The following is an 8447-nucleotide window of genomic DNA, read 5'->3' as shown; positions in this document are numbered from 1 at the left end:
CTTAGTAAGTTTAGCTCTTTTGTGATTTCAGCTTGTAGTAGGGGAGCCTCAGTGCTGGTGCACCATTGGCCCAAAGTGAATTCAGCTCAGCAGCCTGTAACTAGACTCCTAATAGAATCAAAATTAGCTCTGATATTCCACAGTGGAGAGAGGAGGAAGTGCAATTAGCATGTAAGGCCCTCACCAGGTAGCCCATGCCACCAAGTATTAATACCTGTTCCCAGCCTCTTTCCCTTCACAGAGTTTTGGAACCCATGTCCCTTGCCTAGCGAGTGCTACTTAGTTGATGGCGAGTCCCTCCATCATAACAAAAGGCCAAGTGCAGTTCCACTGTCCTTGATTCCCATAATCAGGGTAAAAACAATTTATTCTTCCTGCCCCAATAACAGAGACACTGGGGATCCCACAGCAGCCAAAGTGACCATTTGGGCAGCTATGGCCTCATTCTAGGCGGGGTGGGTGTGCCTATGCAAATGAGATCAGCCCCTGAAGTTCTTTTCCACAACTTGCCACACCTCACCCCCAGATGTCAGGGTGGAGCTCATCCTGACTCTGCTTACATCCTCCCCCCAGCTAAGAATTTGTCGTCACGACAAATCACACTCCCTTTATACCAATTCATTGGTTTCCTCCAAAGGGTCTCAGGAAGCCCACTTTAGCTTCCACAAGCCTGTGTGCTAAATGTATTGGCTCCTCACTAGTCACCCCAGGTGCATCATAAGTTAACCGTTTTACTGGTCTTATCACCCTGTCTCGTCTATTGAGAATCTCTGTTGCCGTGGTAGGGGGAACATCCTCTTGAGTGACAGACGGAGAGGTTTCCTTCGATGGTCCCTCGGCTACTGGCATAGGCCCCTGCACTTCTAGTTCTAACACTGGAGGGTCCAAGGTGCCTAGGACATCCTCTACCTGTGTGTCTCCACTGTCCAATAACCTGTGTGTGTCATCACACGGGGGTCCCATCAGCGGCACAGGGGTGTCAGAAATGGGCCTAAATAATTCCGCCATGGGGTTTAGGGTGGAAGAGGGGGAACTCTCGTTTGGTTCAGCTGATCGAGACTGAAATCTTGTCTCCATTCCAGGATATACCAGGGTTGTGTCTTCCTCCTCAGACTCGCTCTCGAATGTGCTGCATGGGGGTAGGTTAGCTGCAGGGGGCTGGCTGTCCATGTTGGATGGTGGCTTTGGTTTAGCACCTTTATCCGGCCCGGTTGCCCTGTTATAGCCCATCTCATAAGGGTACTTACTAATTCCCCCACAGGGAGCAAAAGGTTTCTATGCACTGTCTTTATTTGCCCTGGACCCTCTTCAGGTTTGATCTTGTAGACCGGCAGGTCGCCCAGCTTTTCCATCACCAAGTAAAGTATTGCCTTCCATCTGTCAGCTATCTTGTGTTTGCTAGCAATACCCAAATTTCGCAGCAGGACTCTGTCCCCCGGCTGGAGCTCCTGCGAACGCACTCTGGCATCATATCGATGTTTGTTGCGATCTGCGTTCTTCTGAGCCGCAGCGGTAGCTAAGTGATAAGCATCCCGCAGCTTTTCTCTTAGTCGGGATACATATTGCTGATGAGTTTCATAGCTATCTCCGTCCTCTGATACACCAAAGCACAAGTCTATGGGTAATCTTGGTTCTCGCCCAAACATCAAGAGATATGGTGTGACTCCCATAGCATCGTTCTTTGTGGCATTGTCGGCATGCACCAGAAATGCGACATGCTGGCTCCAGGTTGCCTTCTGCTCTGGTTGCAAAGTTCCCAACATATCTTGTAGGGTTTGGTTGAGGATAAGGCGTTGTCCTAGACTTCTTAATTCCTGCTATCTTCAGCACCTCCTTCAGAAGGTGACTCTCAAAATCCCGCCCGGATCAGAGTGTATCCAAGCCGGGAATCCATAGACTGAGAAATATTTGTCCCACAATACTCGAGCGACGGTGGTGGCCCTCTGATCACATGTGGGATATGCGTGTGCATACCGTGTAAAATGGTCAGTCACTACTAGAATGTTCCCAACATTCCTCTTGTCTACCTCTACAGACAAGAAATCAATGTGTACTAGTTCCAAAGGTTTGGTGCTGGTGATGTTCTTGAGATATGCAGCCCTCGTGGGCAGAGTTTTCCTTTGAACACATCAAGCGCAAGTCTCACATTTCCTGTGAACATCTTCAGCCATTCAGGGCCAATAGAACCTACTACGAATAAGTTCCAGGGTCCTCTCCATCCCTAAATGTCCAAAGTCATCATGCAGGGCCCTCATGGCCAGGGCTCTGTACTCTTTTGGCAGTACTAGTTGTGCTCGTTGCTTTTGTAAAGGGTCGGTGGTCATTCGGTGTAGCACTCCCTGAATCAGTTTTAGTTTGGTCCATTCTCTCAATAGTAGTTTACCCTCTGGGTGAGGTGGGACAACGGCAGCTGGACTTCCCCCCTCTCTTTTGGCAAGTAGTGTATCACGAATGTCAATATCTTGCCGCTGGGCTTCTTGCCAGTCAGCTGCATTGAGCGTGGGCAAGGGAGATTGGTCTAATGCAATATAGTTCACTGAAGCAGAAGGCATGCGTTCAGTGGGCAGGCCCAAAGCTTCTGCAACACATCCCTGAAGGCTCTCACGGGCCTCTGGCTCTCGGCGACTCACACTGCAAATAGCTCTCACTCCATCCATGGGTATCACAGCAACTTCTGGTGCCTGCGGATGTCTGGACAAGGCATCTGCATCTACATTGCTTCTCCCTGATCGGTATTGAATGCTGAACTCATAGCTAGCCAAGGCAGCCACCCATCTCTGCCCTGTAGCATCCAGCTTAGCACTTGTTAATACATAAGTCAGTGGATTGTTGTCTCTCCACACCTGGGACTGAGAACCATACAAGTAGTCTCGAAATTTCTCAGTGATGGCCCATTTCAAGGCCAAGAATTCCAGCTTGTGGGTGGAATAGTGAGTTTCACTATCAGACAATCCTCGGCTGGCAAAGGCTACAGGTTTACGTTTGCCTTCCACTTCCTAGTACAGGACTACTCCCAGACCCTCCAAACTGGCATCAGTATGCAGGATAAATGGTTTGCTTGGGTCATCAAAAACTAGGACTGGAGCATGAGTTAGGCACGTAATGATTTCTCGAAAAGCCCTTTCACATCTCTCATCCCACCGTGGCCCAGATGGTTCGAAGGGGCCATAGTGTCTCTGCACAGGAGGCTTTGGGGACCTCCCCTTATTCTTGGTCTGAGATTTGTTCTTGCTGGACTGGTGTCCCCTGGTAAGATCATTCAGAGGCTTTACAATCGTAGCATAGTTTTTCACAAATCTGCGGTAGTAGCCACTAAATCCAAGAAAGGTCTTGAGTTCTCTGTAGTTACCTGGACATGGCCATGTAGTGAGTGCTTCTATTTTATCAGGATCAGTACTCACACCCTCTTGGGACACGATGTGACCCACATTCTTCACTGAGGTTCTGCAGAACTGGCATTTGTCAATTGAAAGCTTCAGACCATAATCCTCCAACCTATCAAGCACTTTAAGAAGTCTTTCTTCATGCTCCTCTAAGGTTCTTCCAAACACAATCAGGTCATCCAAATAAACTAACACTTGCAGTAAATTCAGTCTCCCACAACTTTCTCCATGAGACATTGAAAGGTGGCAGGTGCTCCAGAAATCCCTTGGGGCATGCGTTCGAACTGATAAAACCCTAATGGGCAGATGAAGGCTGTCTTCTCCTTATCTTCTTCTCCCAGAGGGATCTGGTAGTATCCACTTCGAAGATCCAACACAGAGAACAACAGGAACATCCCCCAAGTTACTCCCAGCTGATAAAAGAGGTCAGAGAGGAGGAAGAAAGGCAGGCTGCCCGTGAGTTTTGGGAAGCCCAAACATCGGAGCCAGCCAGCACAACACCACTGCAAACGGCCAGTGTACTGATGGTGAGCACCAGAGAGGAACTTGCCCAACAAATGCAGGTCCTGACGGAACGGATAGCTGAGCTGTAAAGCACCGTTGACCGAGTTAAGACTTCCAGGAATAAGGAGCCTCAAACTGTGGCGATTGAGAAGCCCGCACCTCTCCATTGGACGCAGGCCTCTCTGGGTCTGAGCTTTTCGATGACACAGGCCCCAACCAGACTTATTTATCTGAGCCTCCCCGCTCCAGAACATCATGGGGTTGGGTAAAATGGACACCGGATCCGAGCCAGACCTGGTTCTTTGGAACAGAGAACACGCACCAGCTGAGTGCCCCTCCATGCCACAGAGGCTCTTCCGCTCTAGCATCCCCTGTGGTGAGTCATGCTGGTTCTGCAGCTTCCATAGCTCAGTCCCTCTTCATTGGTCCCTCTGTTAACTTTTTCCTGGCTGTTACACGGTGGGCTCTATACAGCCCACCACATTCTTGTTTTGCAAAAGCCAACCCTAGCCCAGAATTTCCTGCCTCTCACCCACACTACCCTGGTGCCTAAGGGAGAGGCCACTGAGCTGGGAGACACTACATCCAAATCTCATCTCTGCTGACTATTGCTTATGTTTCCACACACTGCACAGACCTGATTACTGACCCAGGCCTCAGAATGCAAGCCTAAGCAGTCAAGTATTAGCCAGCCCCCTCCCCACACTGAACAAATTAACAGTGACTTTGCACAAGGTCACTTCAGGCAGAGCTGAGACTAGAAGCCACATTTCTAATAAGGCAGACCCAAGTATCGTGCTCTCAGCTACACTGTCTTTCAGATTGAGCATGCCAAATATACGTGCTTTAGTTACTACAGGTAGGATAGACCCCCGGGGGTTCCTGAGCTCCACTATTCTATACGGTCTAGCAAAGAATTGTGTAACCCTCTGGCATAGTGTGTGTTAAGTCCCCCTCTTGTCCACAGGTCTGCGTGGGGATGTGAAGGTCAGAGCTCAAACCTCCCTGAGCGTCGGTTATGCTTCCACTTGATAGTTTTGGTTTTCCTAGTCTCCCCTTTATCTATCAAGCTGGTGTACTGTGTTCATGCCGTGAGAACACAGCCTTTCCAAGTGGGACTGGAGTTAGGAAATACTGTGCTGTCAATGATGCTACACTCAACAAAAGGCGGGGGGGTCAGTCATGTGTCACTTGATTTGGTGCTGGAGGCAGGTGTGAAGGGGGAGGGGGTGGGGATCGCTGCATGGTTCAGGCTGGGTAGAGAGGTCTGGCTGGCGGTGGCGAGGCCAGGCGTCCTGGCTAGTGTAGGAAAGAGAGAGCTGGTGAAGGAAGAGGATATTTCCATACTGAGATGGCTTTTCTCTGCTCTGCAGGTTTTATGGCCTGGGCTGCTGCTTCAACTGAGCCCAGCAGCCCATGGGCCAGCCCTGCCTCTCCTCCTGCAGACATTGGTTAGGACGGTAAGGAGGATGCAGGAGGAAGGCAGGCTGCCCTTGGCCAGAAGGTTTGGCAAGGAGAACAGAGGTGAGTCCCCGTATTTTATCCACCTGCCCTTCGTCCTTCTGTAGCAAGAGGCGTCTGCCCCCAGGTTGGGGTGGGGATCAGCTCTTGACTCTGGTTCCGGCTCACTGCAAGGACACAGCCAGCTGTCAAGGGCACAGGTAGAGCTCAGAGGTGCATGCAAAAGAGCCCTCCAGAGCCTGATGGGATGTCCCCCCTTTCCATTCACAGGGTGTCGGTCAAGCCCCAGGGCCACTTTACCCCAGGAGCTTCTGGCTCGGCTGCTGCTGAGTAACCCGCAGCCAGGAGGTTTCCTTATCCTCAGTGGGAAGGGGCCAGTCCTGCAGCTGGCATGCAATGCGTAGTGGCTCTTCTCCCCGCAGCCCCCAGAGGAGCTGGCTCGTCACATTCCTCACGTTCATTGCACATCGACCCAGCGCCTTTCAGCATTTAACAGAACCCGCGAGCTCTCTGAGCCAGCCACCTTCCTGGCTCCCCTGATCCTAGGGCTGGACCAGGTCCCCTGGCACAAATTAGTGCAGCCCTCGGACGGCTCCAATATAAGCCAGCTGGAATGAGCCCTTCGGGACCGTTGTGCATGCCCCCTCCTGCCCCCTGGCCTTCAGCATCCTCCCTTACCAAGGGGCAGCTGGGGTTCCCTTTATGGCCCAGCTGCCTCTTTCGGGATGCTTCAAGCTCCCCTTGTGCTGCTCTAACCTAGGCCAAGGATCTGACCCACCAGCAGCCTGACGGCCTCTGGATAATCTTGTCTCCTTTCATCTGAGCTAGAGCCAGCCCAGGAGTGAGAGGATGGAAGGAGCCAATAGCTGGTTCATGGAGTGTCCCTGATCAACTGAAATATCCTTCTCAATCCTGTCCTGGTTGTCAGCTCCACCTCCCTGCTGTCTCCTTCCCTCCATCACTGAGCTCTCCCCCTGCACCTGTAGGGAGCTCCCTTCTCACACTGCCTTGCAAGGGAGGGGATACAGAGACCTCAGCCTCTTTATCCGCCAGGTGCTCGGTGCATCTTCGTATATGACGGTGCAGGTCAGAAGGGCAGCCATGTTCCTCCTCTTCAAGCTGATGAGCATGTTCCAGGCCGGGTTGGGCCGATTCTGGGATAACTACATGATGGACATGCTCCTCTACGTGGAAGGTGAGGAGGGAGTGTCTCCTCTTGCAGGAGCGAAGGGAGGGAACACTGTGGTGCTGGGTTCAGAGAGGGAGAGCCCAGGGCCTTCCTCTGAATCCAGGATAATATGATGCTGTGACCTTAAATCAGAGAGGATCACGTCAGGATCATATTCCTTGGTTCATCTAGCCCAGGCCCCCATGCCTAGACAGGAAGGATCCTTTCCAGGACCGTATCTATCCTTCATCTGAAACCTCACACCCTGGGGAAGGATCTTTGCAAGTAGAACTCCTGTGTATTTCACATCAAGGGGTCTAGGTCTGAGGAACATTGTTGTCCATCAGCGATTTCCAAAGAGCCAGCTCCCCACCCCCCGCCAAACAAGAGCCATGTTGTCGGCTGCTCCCCAGTAGAAGGGTCTAAACACAAAGGAAACTGACCTGCCCGTCTCTTCCAGAGCACAAGACCTCCTTCTGCCAGAGGGAGTGGGAACAGCAGCTGCTGCAGGTAAGGGTCAGAGAAATGGAGGGCTGGAAAGGAACCCAAGAGGTCATCTAGTTCAGCCCCCACACACTGAGGCAGGATTAACAGGCCCCTCAGCAGCACTGCATTGTGGGACAGAGGAAGCGGCTGAGCCCAGCGGGTACAATTGGAGAAGGACCAGGGGCAGCTCATAAGGATTCACAAGCATTAGGAGAGACGTTGGGGGTGACAGTGCACACTCCCTCTTCCCCTCCCCTCCCAGCTGTGGTGGAGCTATTGAGAAGACCAGTTTCTTGGCCCCACTTGGTTCTAACTGCCTCTTCTTTCCCTGGAAGCTCCTGGAAGACCTTCTATTCTTCATCCCGGACCATATCTGGCTGGGCTGGATCATCGCTAGTATCAGGCGCCACCTGGCCCACAGTGATAAGCAGCCTGATGACAAGGTCAGTGTCCTGGAAGGAATTGGGGTTCAGTGCCTAGTTCAGAACAGCAGCTGCTACCCAGGGGCAGCTTGGGACCAGTGAAGCAGACAGCTATACCCAGTGGGCTCTGTGCATGCCAGGCCGTGCCCAATGCATCCAGCGTGATGGTATCTCTTTCGCAGAGCTTTCTCTACAAGTGCTGGGGCACCATGCTGATGTTTTTTCCAGCAGAGAGCATCAAGCCCCAACTATGGCTTCTAGTGGAGATGGTCGATTTCCGAGAAGAAGAGGAGAGAGAGGTGAGGTCTTTGCTCCTCCACTGTCAAGAGATCCCTCATTCCTTGTCAATCCCCTGATGCTACATTTGTATGTTCGGCCCTGGACAAGGTCATAGAATCATAGAATCATAGAATATCAGGGTTGGAAGGGACCCCAGAAGGTCATCTAGTCCACCCCCCTGCTCAAAGCAGGACCAATTCCCAGTTAAATCATCCCAGCCAGGGCTTTGTCAAGCCTGACCTTAAAAACTTCTAAGGAAGGAGATTCCACCACCTCCCTAGGTAACGCATTCCAGTGTTTCACCACCCTCTTAGTGAAAAAGTTTTTCCTAATATCCAACCTAAATCTCCCCCACTGCAACTTGAGACCATTACTCCTTGTTCTGTCATCTGCTACCACTGAGAACAGTCTAGATCCATCCTCTTTGGAACCCCCTTTCAGGTAGTTGAAAGCAGCTATCAAATCCCCCCTCATTCTTCTCTTCAGTAGACTAAACATCCCCAGTTCCCTCAGCCTCTCCTCATAACTCATGTGTTCCAGTCCCCTAATAATTTTTGTTGTCCTCCGCTGGACTCTTTCCAATTTTTCCACATCCTTCTTGTAGTGTGGGGCCCAAAACTGGACACAGTACTCCAGATGAGGCCTCACCAGTGTCGAATAGAGGGGAACGATCACGTCCCTCGATCTGCTGGCAGTGCCCCTACTTATACATCCCAAAATGCCATTGGCCTTCTTGGCAACAAC

Source organism: Caretta caretta, chromosome 6 (assembly GCF_965140235.1).
Source record: "Caretta caretta isolate rCarCar2 chromosome 6, rCarCar1.hap1, whole genome shotgun sequence".
NCBI classification, from domain to species: Eukaryota; Metazoa; Chordata; order Testudines; family Cheloniidae; genus Caretta; species Caretta caretta.
Note: the sequence above shows the minus strand (reverse complement) of the source record.